At 46.9% G+C, this 17,347-nt stretch overlaps 1 protein-coding gene and 1 pseudogene across 4 annotated transcripts in view; one reads left to right on the forward strand and one right to left on the reverse strand.

Annotated features, from left to right (window-relative positions):
- The window catches only part of LOC144827733 (sodium- and chloride-dependent neutral and basic amino acid transporter B(0+)-like), a 3,091,484-nt gene that overhangs the window by 2,183,803 nt on the left and 890,334 nt on the right, over positions 1-17,347 (reverse strand). The gene's annotated exons all lie outside the window — the stretch shown is intronic.
- Positions 10,760-16,724, forward strand: LOC144826859 (putative ATP-dependent RNA helicase DDX46; annotated as a pseudogene).

Here is a 17,347-nt window from a genome sequence, read left to right on the forward strand (position 1 = left end):
TCTGATGTATTTCTAGCAAGTGTAACGATTTTATCCATGGCATTTGTCTGCACAAACATAACAGAAGCTTCACATTTTTCAGATCCAAGTGTGGCAAGTTCATTCAGCTCAGGCTTTTGCTTGATTACTGGGACTTATACCCATGTTTACTCCCCTATAAGAGCAGGAATGCAAAACAAAACCAGGCCTGTATTAGATACTCATACATGGACCTGGGAAACGTGAGACCTCTGCTAATATGCAGTCATAATGGATGCTCTATACGTGCAAAAACCTACGCAGCACTGAAGCAAGACAGCAAGTAAATGTGATTACATTAAATCTCAACATTTGTATTATTTTAAACACCTTATCTATGGACCAAGACTGAAACAAGATATGAGCAAAGGTATGTCAATCATTTACACAGTGACTCGTGAGGAAGTCACACATTCCTGAGTATAACCCAGGTTGTCAGCTTGCAATGATGAAATTAGATATGGATGCAATGTGTAGCAAGGTCTCCCTCTTGCATTTCTGCTTCCCATTAAAAACTACAAATGCTGGACACTTGAGTACTGCGGTATGCAAAGGATGGTTTGTCTGTTCAAAGTCCCTATGCCATGTCCAGAAATTCAAGCTTTTAGCTGAGATTGCCTGACGTAGTGTAATGCTAGGGGGCAAACCTTTGGCGTCTACAGAAATCACAGCTTTTGCCAAAGTAGGCTAAAAGCAGGTATTAGACCTGGCATTCTTAGTGTGTTTACGCCCTAACTTTTAGCCTTCAACCCTCCTATTTTGCTGAGTTAATTTTTGCTGGCTTTAGAACTCTTTACAGGTGATTTTAACGTCCATTGGGACAGGGCAGACAAAGATCTGCCAACACGTCAGCTACAGACCTCCATGACCGCTTTAGGCTTTGAACAACTAGTGGAAGCCCCAACTCACATAAAGGGCCACACCCTCGATATAATCTGGACCTCCATCCCAGAGGTGGCCCTCACGAGCATTGTACCATGTGTCTGGTCTGACCACCATCTACTCCTGTGTGATGTTCCACAGGATAGTCCTCAGGTCAAACCCCCGTTAAAAACTAAAAAAGTGCGTCAGTGGAAAAAAGTTGACTCGGAGACCCTAACCAATGTTCTCTCCAAACATTTACCACGGTCAATGAGTCCACATAACAATCTAGATCTAGACCAAAATTACAACACCATAGTGACGAGTCTTAGACAGTGCATCGACCAGATAGCCCCGGAAAAGATACAGAAAATAAAGGGCGTGGAAAAAGGGGCCCCTTGGTTCACCCCGACTTTGAGGGATCAAAAAAGAAAGCTTCGCCATCTTGAGAGATGCTGGAGGAAGTCAAAAAACGATACAGACCGCGAACTTTATAAAACATCTTTGAAGGCATACAAAAAACTTATTGTATCAACTAAAGGGGATTATTACAAAACCCGCATAAAAAATGCAGTTAATGTCCAGAAAGAAACTTTCAAAATTTTAAAAGAACTAAGTAAGAAAGATGAAAGGGTAGATATAGTGATAGATTGTAACACCTTTCAAGGCTACTTGTAAATGTAAATGTAAATGTAGTTGAGCTTATATAGCGCACAGCTACCCGCAGTGGGTTTCCCGGCGCTTGCTTAGGGAACCCTTCCTGGTATTCCCCTGTGAGATAGCAGGGTATCCACAAGGTAAAAGCCAGGCATCCCGCTGCGAGGGGCCGTCGTGGAGATTAAGCAAGCTATTGCCCAGAGTCGCAGAGTGTGAACCCGTGAGTCGAGGAGGCACCGGGGCGAGAATTATCGAGTCCGTGGAATTTTTAGCCCAAGACCCGCCGATGCGGGGAATTGAACCCTGGTCCAGGACCAATCTCAGCTTCCGGGTCTGCTGACTCTAACCCCTGAGCCACACTTCTTCCTTGAGAAAGTGGCAACCATTCTGTCAGACATTAAGAAGGATATCCCTAATATGCCTACTATTTCGCAGGCCCCCCAAACTCCCCCGAACTGCACCATCTCTAGATTTCCAAGCATAGATTCTACAATTTTAAAACAGCTCGCTATTTCGACTAAGTCAGGCTCCCCCGCAGACCCTTGCCCCCTGAAATCTTTCGGTTGGCGCTCCCTGTTCTGGAGGACCAGCTCTTAGGCCTCTTAAACAACTCACTAGACACAGGCCTATTACCAGCTAGTTTTAAAGAGGCACGTGTCAAACCCTTGATAAAAAAACCAGGGTCGGACCCGGCCTGCTTGAAAAACTACAGGCCAATATCCCAGCTGCCTTTCCTGTCCAAGATTTTAGAACAGCATGTGTTAAAATCAATGTCATCTTCCCTGGAGTCATATCACCTACTCCAGGAGCGGCAAGCGGGGTTTCGTGCCCATCATAGCACCGAGCTAGTAATGCTCTCGGTGCTGGATGAGCTTAGATGCATGGCTGACAGTAAAAAACCAAGCGCCCTGATACTTTTAGATCTTTCAGCGGGGTTTGATACTGTCAGCCATGCCTTGTTCCTGGACAGGCTGGCTGTGTTTGGGATAAAAGACTGGGCCCTTCAATGGTTAAAATCTTTTTAGTTAGGGAGGACTCAGAGGATCCAACTAGTAGACCGTGTCTCTGAGATGGGCGTCTTGGAGTGTGGAGTCCCGCAAGGGTCCGCACTCTCACCACTCCTGTTTAATCTCTATTTGCAGCCATTGATAGACTCTCTGGCCAACATGGGCTGTAAAGTCTTTAACTATGCCGATGATACTCAGCTGTTGCTGAGTATCGATAACACAACATCGGCTCAGTCCATGGCCCAGAATATACTAAGGTTCACGGTGAGCTGGATGACGACGAATTTGCTAAAAATTAATCCAGATAAAACGGAGGTCCTGGTAGTTTCAACTGCCACCTCACCTTGGAATGATCTGTTTTGGCCCCAAGAGCTTGGACCGACCCCAAAGCCATGCCCTAGCGTAAAGAGCCTTGGTATTAAGATCGACCAGGAGCTCTCAATGACCAGCCAAGTATCCTCCGTCGTTGGAACCTGCACTAATTTGATTAGGCAGTTGCGAAAGTTAGTTCCCCTACTTTCCCTAAACATGCTCCGAACTATCGTCTCGGCAACAATAGTCTCCAGGATCGACTATGGGAATGCATTGTATCTAGGTCTGCCAAAAAATCTGATTAACCGCCTGCAGGTCAGGTGAATGATGCAGCACGGTTAATCTTCAGACTACCCAGACAGACCCACGCTTCCCCACTATTGCACAGGCTACCCTGGCTCCCCATAAAGCAAAGGGTGGAATTTAAAAGCCTGTGCATTGCCCATAAGGCAATTTATGGGCAGGCACCTGCCTATATAAAAGAGAGGCTTGAACTTTACAATCCCAAGAGAGCTTTAAGATCTTCCAATTCCCAATTGCTGTCATGCCCACGCTTTAAAATGGCAACCAAAGGCGGGAGATCTTTTTCAATCCAAGCCCCACAAATGTGGAATAAACTACCTGAGGCCCTTCGTAAAGAAACCAACCTCCTCCTTTTTAGGACATCTTTGAAGACACTTTTATTCAGAGATGCCTTTGGGTCTCTGTGAGTTCAATCAATCAATCAGAGCATTTATATAGCGCGCTACTCACCCGGAGGGTCTCAAGGCGCTGGGGGGGTGGGGGGTCCGCTACTGCTCGAACAGCCAGGTCTTGAGCTGCTTCCTGAAGGCGAGGTGGTCTTGGGTCAGGTGGAGGCGGGTCGGAAGGGAGTTCCAAGTCTTGGCGGTCAGGTAGGAGAAGGACCTTCCTCCTGTGGTGGCTCTTCGGATGCGGGGGACGGCGGCGAGGGCGTGGCTGGTCGATCGAAGCTGGCGTTTGGGAGCGTAGAAGTTGAGGCGGCTGTTGAGGTATCCTGGGCCTTGGTTGTGTAGGGCTTTGTGTGCGTGGGTGAGGAGCCGGAAGGTGATTCTCTTGTTGACCGGGAGCCAGTGCAGGTCTCTCAGGTGTCCGGAGATGTGGCTGCGGCGGGGGATGTCCAGGATGAGTCGTGCTGAGGTGTTCTGGATCCGCTGGTGTCTCTTCTGGAGTTTGGCGGTGGTTCCGGCGTAGAGGGAGTTGCCGTAGTCCAGACGGCTGGTGACGAGGGCCTGGGTGACTGTCTTCCTGGTCTCGGAAGGGATCCAATGGAAGATCTTGCGTAGCATGCGCAGGATGTTGAAGCACGACGAGGAGACGGCGTTGACCTGTCTGGTCATGGAGAGGGAGGAGTCCAGGATGAAGCCCAGGTTGCGTGCGTGGTCTGTTGGTTTGGGTGCGCTGCCCAGGGCGGGGGGCCACCAGGAGTCGTCCCAGGCGGAGGGTGAGGATCCCAGGATGAGGACTTCCGTCTTGTCCGAGTTCAGTTTCAGGCGGCTGTTCGACATCCATTTGGCTACGTCAGTCATCCCTTCGTGTAGGTTGGCTCTGGCGGCGGCGGGGTCGTTGGTGAGGGAGAGGATCAGCTGGGTGTCGTCGGCGTAGGAGATGATGTTCAGGTTGTGCTGGCGTGCGATGGCTGCGAGGGGGCTCATGTAGACGTTGAAGAGTGTCGGGCTGAGCGAGGAGCCTTGAGGAACGCCGCAGATGACTTCGGTGGCCTCCAATCTGAACGGGGGGAGGCGGACTCTCTGTGTCCTTCCGGCGAGGAAGGAGATGATCCACTCCAGTGCCTTCTCCTGGATTCCGACGTTGCTGAGGCGCTGTACAAGGGTACGGTGGCAGACGGTGTCGAAGGCCGCGGAGAGGTCCAGGAGGATGAGGGCCGCCGTTTCTCCGTTGTCGAGCAGGGCTCGGATGTCATCGGTAGCTGCGATCAGGGCGGTCTCGGTGCTGTGGTTGGCCCGGAAGCCAGACTGCGAGAGGTCGAGGGAACCGTTCGTCTCGAGGAAGGCGGCCAGTTGCTTGTTGACGGTCTTCTCGATGACTTTAGCCGGAAACGGGAGCAGCGAGATGGGGCGGTAGTTCTTAAGGTCGGTGGGGTCGGCTGATGGTTTCTTGAGTAGAGCGCTGAGTTCGGCGTGCTTCCAGCTCTCCGGGAAGGTGGCAGTGTCGAAGGAGGTGTTGATGATGTCCCGCAGGTGGGGTGCGATGACAGTGTCGGCCTTGTTGAAGACGTGGTGGGGGCAGGGGTCTGTCGGAGACCCGGAGTGGATGGAGTTCATCGTGCGGGTGGTGTCTTCGATGCTGATCGGGGTCCAGGCGCGGAGGGTGGTGGTGGGGGACGGTGGTTCTGTCGTTGCGTGCGTCGGTTGAGTGCTGAAGCTGTTGTGGATGTCCGCGATCTTGTTGTGGAAGTAGGAGGCGAGGGAGTTGCAGAGGTCTTGCGTAGGAGTGATGTCGTTGTTTCCGGCGTTGGGGTTGGAGAGCTCTTTCACGATGTTGAAGAGCTCCTTGCTGTTGTGTGCGTTGTTGTCCAGTCGTTCCTTGAATGCGGTTTTCTTGGTGGCGTGGATCAGTTGGTGGTGTTTTCGGGTGGCGAGCTTGAGGGCAGTCATGTTGTCCGGTGTTGGGTCTCTGCGCCAGGTTTTCTCTAGTGCTCTGCAGTTCTTCTTGGAGCTCTTGAGTTCGTCGTTAAACCATGGGGCTTTCTTGCTGCTGGGTCTGCTCGGTGGGGTCTTCAGAGGGGCGAGGTCGTCTGTGCAGTCGCTGATCCATTTCGTGAGGTTGGTGGCCGCTTGGCTGGGGTTCGATGTGCTGGTGGGAGGCTTCTTGCTCAGGGAAGTTGCGAGCTGGTCAGCTGTGATCTTGTTCCAGCTTCTGCAGGGAACCTGTTGCTGGTGGTGGTGGAGCGTGGTCCTTCTGAAGCTGAAGTGGACGCAGCTGTGGTCCGTCCAGTGGAGTCCCATGGCGTGGCTAAAGGCGATGTCCTTGCTGGAGGAGAAGATCGGGTCGAGTGTGTGTCCGGCGTAGTGGGTGGGGGTGTTCACCAGTTGCTTGAGTCCGAGGTTGGCGAGGTTGTCCATCAGGGTGGTGGTGTTGCGGTCGTTGTTGTTCTCCAGGTGGAAGTTGAGGTCCCCGAGGAGGATGTAGTCAGCGGAGAGGAGGGCGTGCGGGCTGATGAAGTTGGCGATGTCTTCGCTGAATTGTGTGCGTGGTCCCGGGGGTCTGTAGATGAGGGTGCCTCTGAGGGTTGTCTTGGGGTTGATGTGGATCTGGAAGTGCAGGTGTTCGGCGGGTGCGAGGGTGTCGTCGGCGTTGGTCGTGATGCGGATGGTGTTCCTGTGGATGATGGCGATGCCTCCTCCTGTCTGGTTGACGCGGTCCCACCGGATGATCTTGTAGCCGTCCGGGATGGCGATGGCGATGTCGGGCGCTGAGGAGGCGTTCATCCAGGTTTCCGTGAGGAAGGCGACGTCTGGGGCTGTGGTGTCGAGCAGGTTCCAGAGCTCGACGGCGTGTCTGTGGACGGAGCGGGTGTTGAGCAGGATGCACTTCAGGTGGGTGCTGTTGGTGTTCGGCTTGGTGGGTGCTGGTGTGGCCTGGGTCCGGTTGCAGGTGAACATGCAGGAGTGGCAGCAGAAGGGTCCGTGGGTGCGTCTCGGTGTGGCTCGGTAGCAGCCCGGGGTCCTGCCGGTGTTGAGTGCGTTGAGGTCGGTGGCGTTGTAGATTCGTCGGGTCGGCTTCAGTCGGTGGGGGCCAGGGGTCCTGGCACTGGGCGCGGTCCAGGCGCGGACGGGCGCAGACGGGCTTACTTTTGGCGCGCCTTCGGCGCACAATCGGCGTGCCCGCTGCACATTTGCCACTCTGCCATAAGTGGAGAGTGGGGGGGCGGGGCGAGGGAGGAGCAGCTGGGAGGCGGGAGCGGGGCGGCGAATGGGAAGGGCTGAAGAGGGAAGGGGGCGGGGCCGCAGGGGGCAGCGGCGGGGAGCGGGGAGGTGGCGGGAAGCGCGGCAGGGGCCGGGAGAGACAGGAGGGGAACAAAAAATACAGAAAAACAGAGGATAAACACTTAAACTATACGGGGCACAGGAAAGAAACAAGGGGCAATATTGCACAACAGACAGTGGGACACCTACTCCAAACGCGGCGCTGGCGGGGCGAGATCACCGATCAGTGGAGCACAAGAACACAGCTGCTGGCAGCGGCGGCACTTGCGGCAAGGGGGGGCAGCCTGAGCTCACTCCAGAGGAGAGTGCACGGTGCGAGGGGGTGACCGGCCCGATGGGTCAGAGGTCACTGCTCTCCGCCGTGCATACTACGCCCTATATGGTCCTGTGGGAGGGAGGAGCAGCTGGGAGGCGGGAGCGGGGCGGCGAATGGGAAGGGCTGAAGAGGGAAGGGGGCGGGGCCGCAGGGGGCAGCGGGGAGGTGGCGGGAAGCACGGCAGGGGCCGGGAGAGACAGGAGGGGAACAAAAAATACAGAAAAACAGAGGATAAACACTTAAACTATACGGGGCACAGGAAAGAAACAAGGGGCAATATTGCACAACAGACAGTGGGACACCTACTCCAAACGCGGCGCTGGCGGGGTGAGAGCACCGATCAGTGGAGCACAAGAACACAGCTGCTGGCAGCGGCGGCACTGGCGGCAAGGGGGGGCAGCCTGAGCTCACTCCAGAGGAGAGTGCACGGTGCGAGGGGGTGACCGGCCCGATGGGTCAGAGGTGGGTTAGGCTGATACAATCTGAATTCCTTGCTTACTTTTTTGATCTGTTGTTGCTGTACCTGTCAGAAGCGCCTAGAGAGCTGACGGTGATTTGGCGCTATATAAAATCTAGATAACAATAACAATAACAATACACTTTACAACTACTAACCAGGGCAAAAGTGCTTGTTCTCTCTCCTTAAATATGGTAGAGTTGGCTTACACCCAACTGGCATATTTAATTTACTTGTAAGTCCCTAGGAGAGTTATACTACATGTGCCCAGGGCCTGTAAATTAAATGCTAGGAGTGGGCCTACAGCACTGATTGTGCCACCCACTAAAGTAACCCTTTAAACATATCTCAAGCCTGCCATTGAAGCCTGTGTGTGCAATTGTAAACTGCCATTTCGACCTGGCAAAATAAACCCAAGGAGTCAAAGCCTCTGGAAGATTCCTCTTTTCAAAATGGACACCTGCTATTAATATTGGACCCTCGGACCCATCTCTTCAGTACATTACTTGACCTGTGGACTCTGCAATGAAGGAGGACTGCTGTGCTGTTGAAAGGATTGCCACTCTGCTGGACTGCTGCTTTAAAGGACCTGCCATGCTGTGCTGACCTGCTGCCCTCTTAACTGGATAACAGGGACTGGACCCACATCTCTAAACCCAGGACCCCAGAGTAACTCCAAGGGCTAGTTGACCGCCCCCTGTTCAGAAGCCTAGGGACAGAACAGGCTAACAACACTCTTAAACCCAGCACCTGGACTCTACCATTTGTGAGTACTGCTCTCCCAAGTTGTGCCACCCCAGTCCTGGACCCAATGTGCTCTACTAGCCCACCTGTGGATTCAGCACAATAGCCATATCTCCTTCGCAGGGGGTGGGGCTTCTCCCGCAGAACCAACACATTGCCTCTTGCTGCGCCACGCACCGCACTCGGAAACAACGCACTGTCTGCTGCAGGACTTCCCCAATGAAAGGACTTCACGTTGCCATAGCAGCCCATCTGGACTGCCCCTGTGTGATGAATCTCCATGCAAGGACTTGGCCTCACTCAACGCAGCCCATTAGAACCGCTGCTGTGCAACGCATATCACGCAAGGACATTGCATCGCTTTTTGCAGCTCCCCGGAACCAATGCTGCGCGAAGTATCTCCCTGCCTGGACTTTGTATCACCTCTGCTGCACAATGCACCTCCAACACAACCAAGATAAGGTACTGTGTTTGGTAGACTTATGTGGGTCCCTCTAGCAGGCCCTCCCATTGCGGTCGGCCTGAGCATGTGACTTTGTCCTGGTCCAGTGTGACCAGATAACCGTAGTTGGAGCTTTGTGCTTTTTTGGCTCTATTTTCACTTAAATCTTTAAACATGCATATGTCTGTTTCTACTAACTGGATGTTGATGTTTTGGTCTAATTTTATTCATTAAACTAACTCTATTTTACTAAATTGCCATGGAATTATTCTTGTGTTGTGTTGTCACTTTATTATTGTTTTAAGTGCTGCATAAATACTTTACACATTGCTAGCAAACAATGGTTCAGCACTCAAATTTAGTTATATGTTGTATAAATTTCATATGAATTCAGCAAGTAGAATTTTTCATTAGCAAACACAGTAATCACAGTGCAGATGTAGGCAACAGATAGACAATGCAGATGTCACAGTTTTCTTTCTTCATTGGTTCTCTTCTTATGAACAAGGTACATTAACGAAAGAAGAGATAAAATCCAGTAGCCGATGTGTTTCGTCCACACAGGACTTCCTCAGGGCACTGGACACAGACGCCGTGAATGGGATATACTAGAGTAACAAGCGTATTCCAAATCCTGCACGGTATGAATTAACTTAACATGGATGTTCTTAAATACTAGTAAATATTAGGGAACTGGTGAATCCCATGCATAATCTGAAGCCCTGAAGAAGTACTCAGTGGCCAAAAAGCATCGGCGACTGGATTTTATCTCTTATCTCATTGACCTTGTTTATAAGAAGAGAACTAATAAAGAACTAATGAAGAAAGAAAACTGTGACATCTATATTGTCTATCAATTGCATTCACATGCACAGTGATCACAGTGTTTGCTAATAAAAAAATCTACTTGCTGAATTCATATAAAATTTAGATAACATATTACTACATTTGAGTGCTGAACCATTGTTTGCTAATTTTGTTTTGGAAGTTTTCCATTTGGAGTAGAGAGGGGCTGTACTCAAGGGTCCATTGCACCATTGAGAATATCTTACCTTCACCCATAATTCTTGGCAAGTGTGGTTCTCTATTGCCTCAACTCCTATTTCTTGTCGCACTTTACACATTGCCTCTAAGTTAAGCCTGACTGCTCTGTGCGAAGCTACCAGAGGGTTAAGCACATGTTAATTTTGTGAGGTATTGTGGTTCACCCTGAGAAAGATTGTGGTTGTTGCTTGAGTAGGGCTTCCACTCCTCTCAACTAATAACCCAATTTTGTCCAAGCCGGAAGAATGAAATGCCTTCCCTCAAATGAATAAAGCTATATTTTGAAAAAGAAGCAGAATGTGTTGACTACAACACCTCCCAAATTGCCTGGTTCTGTGGCTTAATGCACGTTCTTTTGCCCACCTCTCTGAAAGCTGATGCTTAAACACACTGCAGTTATGATTTCCAAAGTGGACTGGTCATCTTTTGTGTTGTTAGGACTACTATTAAAAAGACCCTGCGAGAGTGGAATGTCTTCCCTTTGATTAACACATCTGTTTCTTGAAGAAGAAGCAGAATCAATTTGTTATGCCCACTAACTGCTGAGGCATAGCACCACCCAGCCAGCCCTCTACAAAATTAATACTAAAACACGTTGCAGTTAGGTATTCCACAGCTGGACCAGTCATCTTGCCTGTTGTTAGAATAAAACGAAAAAATCACTTTCGCGCCCTGAGTATGAAATGTTTGAATGAAGAAATATTTATTTTGACCAGAAGAAGCAGAATGTGCAGGGCACACCACTTGTTAACTGATATCACCTTACAGGGTGGCAGACTCCATCATGGTTGTGCTAAAGTGAGCAGTCTGGTGGCAGTGAATGGGAAACTGCAGGACCACTGCAAAAATATTGGCAAGGTTTGATTACCGTAGTTGTGGGAACCAGCCTCTACCAGAGTCGCAGAAGTCCGCCAGGTATTTACAGTGGCAGTGATGGGTCGGGAATCTAGGCATTATCAAAAGCGTTCATCTTCATGAGGGCATTCAGGTAGCCAATTGAAAAGTCGCTCTCCTGCAGATAAAAGAGAAAAGCGAGCACATGAGCGTTGTTCCCGAAGCAGAGAGAGGGATCGCAGGAAGGAGGTGTCTCGCAGATGGGAGATCTCGAACAAGGGACAGGAAGCCGCAAGAGAGACCGAAGCTTAGAGAGGGAGTGGAGCAGAGAAAGGAGAAGATTTTGTAGTCAAGATTGAAGATGGTCCACAAGCAGAAACCGTGGCAGACGATCCCGCTCTGCTAGCCCTGGTAAAAACAAGAAAACCGAAAATCAATCAAAATATAGAGAGAAAAACAATGGTGTATGCATCAAAGGGAAAGAAGAAAGATGAGAAAGAGAAAGAAAAAGAGTAAAGTAATTTTGATCAAAACAAACTCGAGGAGGAAACAGAAGGAGAGATTTGAAAATTCAGAGAAGGCCAGCAAAAGAGCGCTAGGGATAATAAAGGTGAACTGAAAAGAGAAATTGACGAGATGAAACAAGGAAATAAATGGAGTTTAGAATACGACAATGATGATGAAGAGGAGCAAGTTGAAGGGGGGAAAGGAACAGAGGAAGGAAATTAAGAACTGGATCCCTTAGATGAATTTATGGAATAAGTAAAAGAAGAGGTCAAGAAATGTAACACAGACAGCATGAAAGTTTAAAGTAAAAAGAAATGTGGGCCAAATGTGAAAAAAGTAGTCACTGGTGTGACAACAAAAAAGGCACATGCATATGCAGAGAAGAAAAATAGAGAACTCTTGGAGAATGACCAGGATGCAATGAAGTATTCATCAGAAGAGGAAAAAGTTGATCTTCAGACAGTTTTAACAAGATGTCGAACAAAGCAGCGGGAGTTGTTGAACCCAGTTGATCATGGGAAGATAGAGTATGAGCCATATCAGAAAACCTTTTAAGTTGAAGTTCCAGAATTAGCAAAAATTACTCAAGAAGAGGTAAAAACCTACAGGCCTCAGTTGGAGGGTATCACTGTCCAAGGCAAGAACTGCCGAAAACCCATCAAACACTGGGTTTAGATTGGTATGTCAATGAAAATGTTGGCTTCTCTGAGCAAACTCAAGGAGATGATGGATGGAGCATTGAAACTTTTCAGACACTCACCCCAGTCAAAGATCTGGGTTGAATCATCCTCGCTCTTTAGCTCACTTCACCACCCCAGTTCAGACTCAGCCATCTGCAAATTAGTCTTGACCCTGTTCCTCATGGCAACAGTCCAGCCCGAACTGCCAAACCAGGTCTTCCCTGGACTGGAACAAGCATCCTGGGATTGCCAGGCTAGCTTGAATCCATTGGCAAATAGACAAGTGACCCACCACGTCTGGGCATACACTGCCAACTTAGGGCTAACAAAGCAAACATAAGGAGAGGATGGACAGAACACTGAAACTTTGCAGACACTCACCCGAGTCACAGATCAGGGTTAAATGCATTAAATTCTCAGGTTATGCGAATCGTAGACAATATCAGGCCAGACCGACAGGCAGTCATGCTCTCTGCAACTTTTCACAGAGCTATGGAGGCTTTAGCTTGGCAGTAATTAAATAGACCTTTTGAGGTGTTTGTTGGAGGAAGGAATGTGGTTTGATCTGATGTTGTTGAAGGAGTGATTCTTATGGAAGAAGATAACGATAATTTGAAGCTGCTTGAATTGTTTGGAAACAAGCAGGAGAAAGGATTTGTCATCCTATTTGGCAACAAGCAGGAGCATGCAGATGGATTGCTAAAGGATTTAATGAGGGCATCCCATCTGTGCTTATCACCGCACTAAAGCATTGATCAGTATGATCGCAACAGTATCATTAATGATTTCAAGAGTGATGTTTGAACTCTACTTGTGGCTTCCTCTATGGCAGCATGAGGCCTTTATGTGAAACAGTTGATCTTGGTGATACATTAGAGTTGCCCGAACCATTATGAGGATCATGTGCACCGGGCAGGGAGAACTGGACGAGCTGGCAACAAAGAATACACATACACTGTCATCACTGAAGAGCAAACACTGTATGCTGGTGATATAATCAAAGCTTTGAATTGTCCCGAACTGTAGTTCCCAAAGAACTGGAGAAATTGTGGCCTGACTTTGAAGAGCAACAGTAAGCTGAGGGAAAGATCTTTAAAAAAAAGCAGCAGGTTTCCTGGGAAAGGGTTTAAGTTTGATGAACCAGAGGAGGCATTGGCCAATCACCGGAAAAAGCTTCAGAAAGCTGCTCTTGGACTTCAGGACTCTGATGATGAAGATACAGCTGTTATGTCTATGAGCAGATTGAGGGCATGTTCAATTCAAATACAAGAGTCAAAGGTAATGGATGCACCAGGAGTGGGTCCAAAAGGAAATGCTGAGAAACTGGAGATTGCATGATGATATCTGCAAAAACTATTTCCGAACAACTGGCTGAAAAGATAAATGCTAAGCTTAACTATGTGCCCATTGATAAGCAAGAGCAAGAAAAACAAGATGTAGCCCATAATAAATCATTCAGGAAATACGAGGACGAATTGGAGATTAATTACTTCCCTCAGACTGCTTAGTGGAAGTTAACTTCTAAAGAAACGTTGCAGAGAATCAGTGAATATTCTGAAGCAGCTATGAACATCAGAGGCAATACGTTCCTTCAGGCAAGAGAAGGAGAACACAAAATGTACTTGGCTATAGCTGTGCAAAAGATCAAATCCGAAATCACTAGGCTTATAAAAGAAGAACTTATTAGAATGCAAACTTCATACCAGCCAACAAACACAGGAAGATACAGTCTTGAAAATACGAGTAGCAGTGGATATTTACCAACTGCATATATCAAACTTGTGAAACTTTGTTTTTTTACATTGTGTAATGTACTATACGATATATATATTTTTTTATTTTGTTCCACAAGACACAAACACAAGTAAATGGTTTTTGATCAAATCCAAATGCTTAAAATGTTTTTCCTCTGTAAGCTAGCTTTACTGAACTATCTTTGTCAGTGCGCAGGCAGATGTGTTTAGCGTGAATAGTCAAGTTCATGTAAGGTTTTCAAGGTGTAAGCATTAAATAGGAAAATGCTTTTAGTCGTGGCAGTAGACTGACCAAGCAGAAGAGAACTTTTATGGAATATGACTGAAGCTAGAAAGTCTGACAATTCAACTCTGTATTTTGACAGAGTACATTGAAATTATGGACTGAAGTGTTGGAATGTACAATCAAAATGTTTTTAAAACATTCAATATATGTTTAAACAGAATGCATAATGGATACCTTTCATGCATTATGTAAAGGTTTTAGCATAAAAGAATCAGTATTTTGTTTTTGTCAAAATGTGTAAATATTGGCTAAGACAATAAAGAATAATAACAAACACTGACTGGGTGAGGATAAAGAGGTCCGGGTTTATTCGCAAGGGGGAGTCGCGATTTTCTTCTCCCAAAAAGGTGTCAGCGGTGAAAGATTGTGTTGTCGTGTTAGAAGATGGAAGGATTTGGAACAAGTCCATGGTTTCTGTTGTGCCCGATTCTATGGTTGAAAGTGTAAGCAAGCGTTTGGGTGTTGGTGTTTCCCCTGTTTCCCCAATGGTGGATGGTGTTCTGAGTTCACCGATTCCTGCCCCGGTTCCTGTCTCATTACCTCAGAGGGTAACTTCCTCCAGAGTCTGATCTGTTCCTGTGAAATGTCAAGACTATATGATGGGGTGATACCTATGATGTTCTGTTTTTCTCTCTCTTTTCTTTTGTGCTTATTTCTTTCTTCTCTGATACTTTTCTTTGGTTCCTTTCCTTTTTCTTTCTTCTTCCTCTTTCCTTTCCTTGTGTAGAAAGGGATGTGTGTTGGGTTTTCCCTTGCCTGTTTTGCCTGCCATTGCTTTGTATTCAGAATGTTCCCTGCGTGGAACACTGCTTTCATTCTGTTCCTGGCAGTTGCTGCCGGGGAGCTGCTGTGGCTGGACGTTTAATAAAGCCCTTGTGCTTACCTGTCGTGTGGGCCCCACTTCTCTTCAATAAGGAATCGCACACGTTTGCAATTCCTTATTTTGGGAATGTTTCATACATTCCAAAACATGCAAAATGGCTGTTTGCGAGTCGCAAAAGCCAAAATTCTGCGAATTTCGGCCTTTGCGATTCAAAAACGGCTTGATACACATGGCCCTCAATGTCTGAAAGGGGTAGAAATGTCAATGACAATTTAAAAAACCAATAGACCTCTGACCCAAACCTCTCTGTATGTGTATGTATTTTTATGTACGTATGTTTTGAAAAACAAAAGCAGAAGCGGTCTCATGGACCAGCCCTAAAAAAAGACTATACTTTTTAACATTTTTATACAGAACTTCAAGTCAGGAATGAACCTTTACCTCAAAGTCCAGACCTAAACCAGTACCATCTTTCCTTTTAGCATTTTTTAACAGACCATCAAATCAGGAACGTACATTTATTCACATCAACACCGAGTAGGCTTCATTTGTATCAACCATACATCATACATTTGGGTCTTGCTCTTAATTATAATTGCAGTTACCTAGAAGTCACTTTAAAAACTAAATGCTTTATAAGCTAAATGAAGAGAGAGACATAAAGAAGGAGAGAAGAACCTTTTTATAGCATCGTACATAGAGCTACACTTATCACTCATGTTGTACTTTGCGAGTGCATGCCCGTTGATTGTGTGAATATCCCAGAAGACAATAAACCATAGTTACACAAAAACATGGATTCACCTAATAACTGAAATTCATTCTGAGCAACAAGTGTGAATTACCACAAGATCTGACAGATGTTGCCAGATTCTTCCAGAAACATTGTGGAGCCAAAGTAGCCCTCACAGGAGCAGTTTTCGTATCTTCAATTTTCAACAAGTTTTAGTTGGAATCTGATGGGCGCTACATCGTTACACAAATTCATGAAATTCTATCAGCGAATACCGCTTGCTCTCACTTTAGCATTATTATTTAAGTACCTTTAAATAGACAGGGGCTCTCATCTTGCACTTTGTCAGCCTTTGTAAACCTTGCTGAGCAGTTACAGAGGATGAATGCGAACCAACATAGCCAATAAATACACCACTAGATTTAGATTTTAGCTGTAAAAGGATTGTCACTGGACAATAAATCCGATCCAGGTGCCACAGCGAAAAAGGATTTCACCTCAAGGAAACATAGCGAGTATTTTGCAGGCATCCACCACACACTATATTAAAGCAAAAAGAAAAATGACATTGAAAAGATAGTGGAAACTGGGTCAGCACTACACCTTGTGAAGCACAATCTGGGGCGGCATCATGATCGTTTGAGGTCAAACAAAAGTCTTATAAAGAGAGTGTGCCAATGGGAATACCCATAAAACAAAGTCTGGCTATCATTACAAATTTAGGGAGAAGAGTCATGAGAACACTGCTGATTAACAATCATTGTAGGGTCACAGCGAAGGCCAGTGTAAACCAAAGGGGCAAGAAAAATACAGCAGCATGGTAGACTGTAGTGGGCCACTGATCCAACCCTGCAGCTCATGTTGTGAGCAAGGGCGCATCACAATCACATGACATTGAGGTCACATGCAAAAGCAACCCAAATAACTGTTCATAGAGCTTTGCACAGGTCCTAGGGGCGGACCCAGAGTGTAAACTACAAAATGGTGTCGAAACTTAACTCTATGGCACCTATCTTCTCACCACCATTAATAGAGGAAAAACACATTGAAACTGAGAATGAGGCTCCTTGGGATCCCAACAAAAACTTAATTTTAGATTTGTTATACTTTAGAGTGCCCAACGATAACTTAAGTAGACAAAACAACTGTGTATTTAATGAAAAAATATTTCCTTGATGGATTAAAGCCCAGAGACATTACTTCACCTTAATGTCTCACTCAGACTTAGCTGTCTTGTTCAGAGATTACCTGGATAACCTAGGGAAAACAGATGCAATCTAAGACAATGTGGGCACATACAGGTTTCCTGGCTGACCAAGGGAATTTGTATAGAAAATCCCCCTGGAAACATACCTCGTTCTCCTTAGCCGAGTAAGCATTATCAACAACCAGACAAGGGGAAATCCAGCTGTGGCCAAGGATTTGCTAGACTAACATCTTATTAGCTCCAAAGGCCCTGAAATGTCATTTTTGAAGGAAGACCTGCACCTCAAAGTAAACTGCCCTGGATACTGATTATGCCAAATTTTACTCCTTGCCTTCCCTACTAATTACAAAGGTAGATGGTCTTTTATACAGCCTGTTAAAGTGTTTTGAGGGGAACAAACAATTTCAGGTCATACTTTCAAATTGGTCATTCTCTAAAGGACCACGGACTCCGAATTTCAGTTTTGTAAATTGATTATTGGCCAAAAATTATTGAATATAGACACACCTCAATATCAGAGTATACAGATACATAAAAATCAACGCAGAGCCGAATCTACGCATATAATTCATTGGGCACCAAAGGCATAATATGATGAACTCTAAAATCAGAACGCCACAAAGAATAGAAGCTGAGTCCAATTCTCTTCTCATTTGAGAAAAGCAAAAACCGAAGTATCTTTCCCTACTCTACTCTA

This window comes from Lissotriton helveticus, chromosome 4_1 (assembly GCF_964261635.1).
Source record: "Lissotriton helveticus chromosome 4_1, aLisHel1.1, whole genome shotgun sequence".
Taxonomy (NCBI): domain Eukaryota; kingdom Metazoa; phylum Chordata; class Amphibia; order Caudata; family Salamandridae; genus Lissotriton; species Lissotriton helveticus.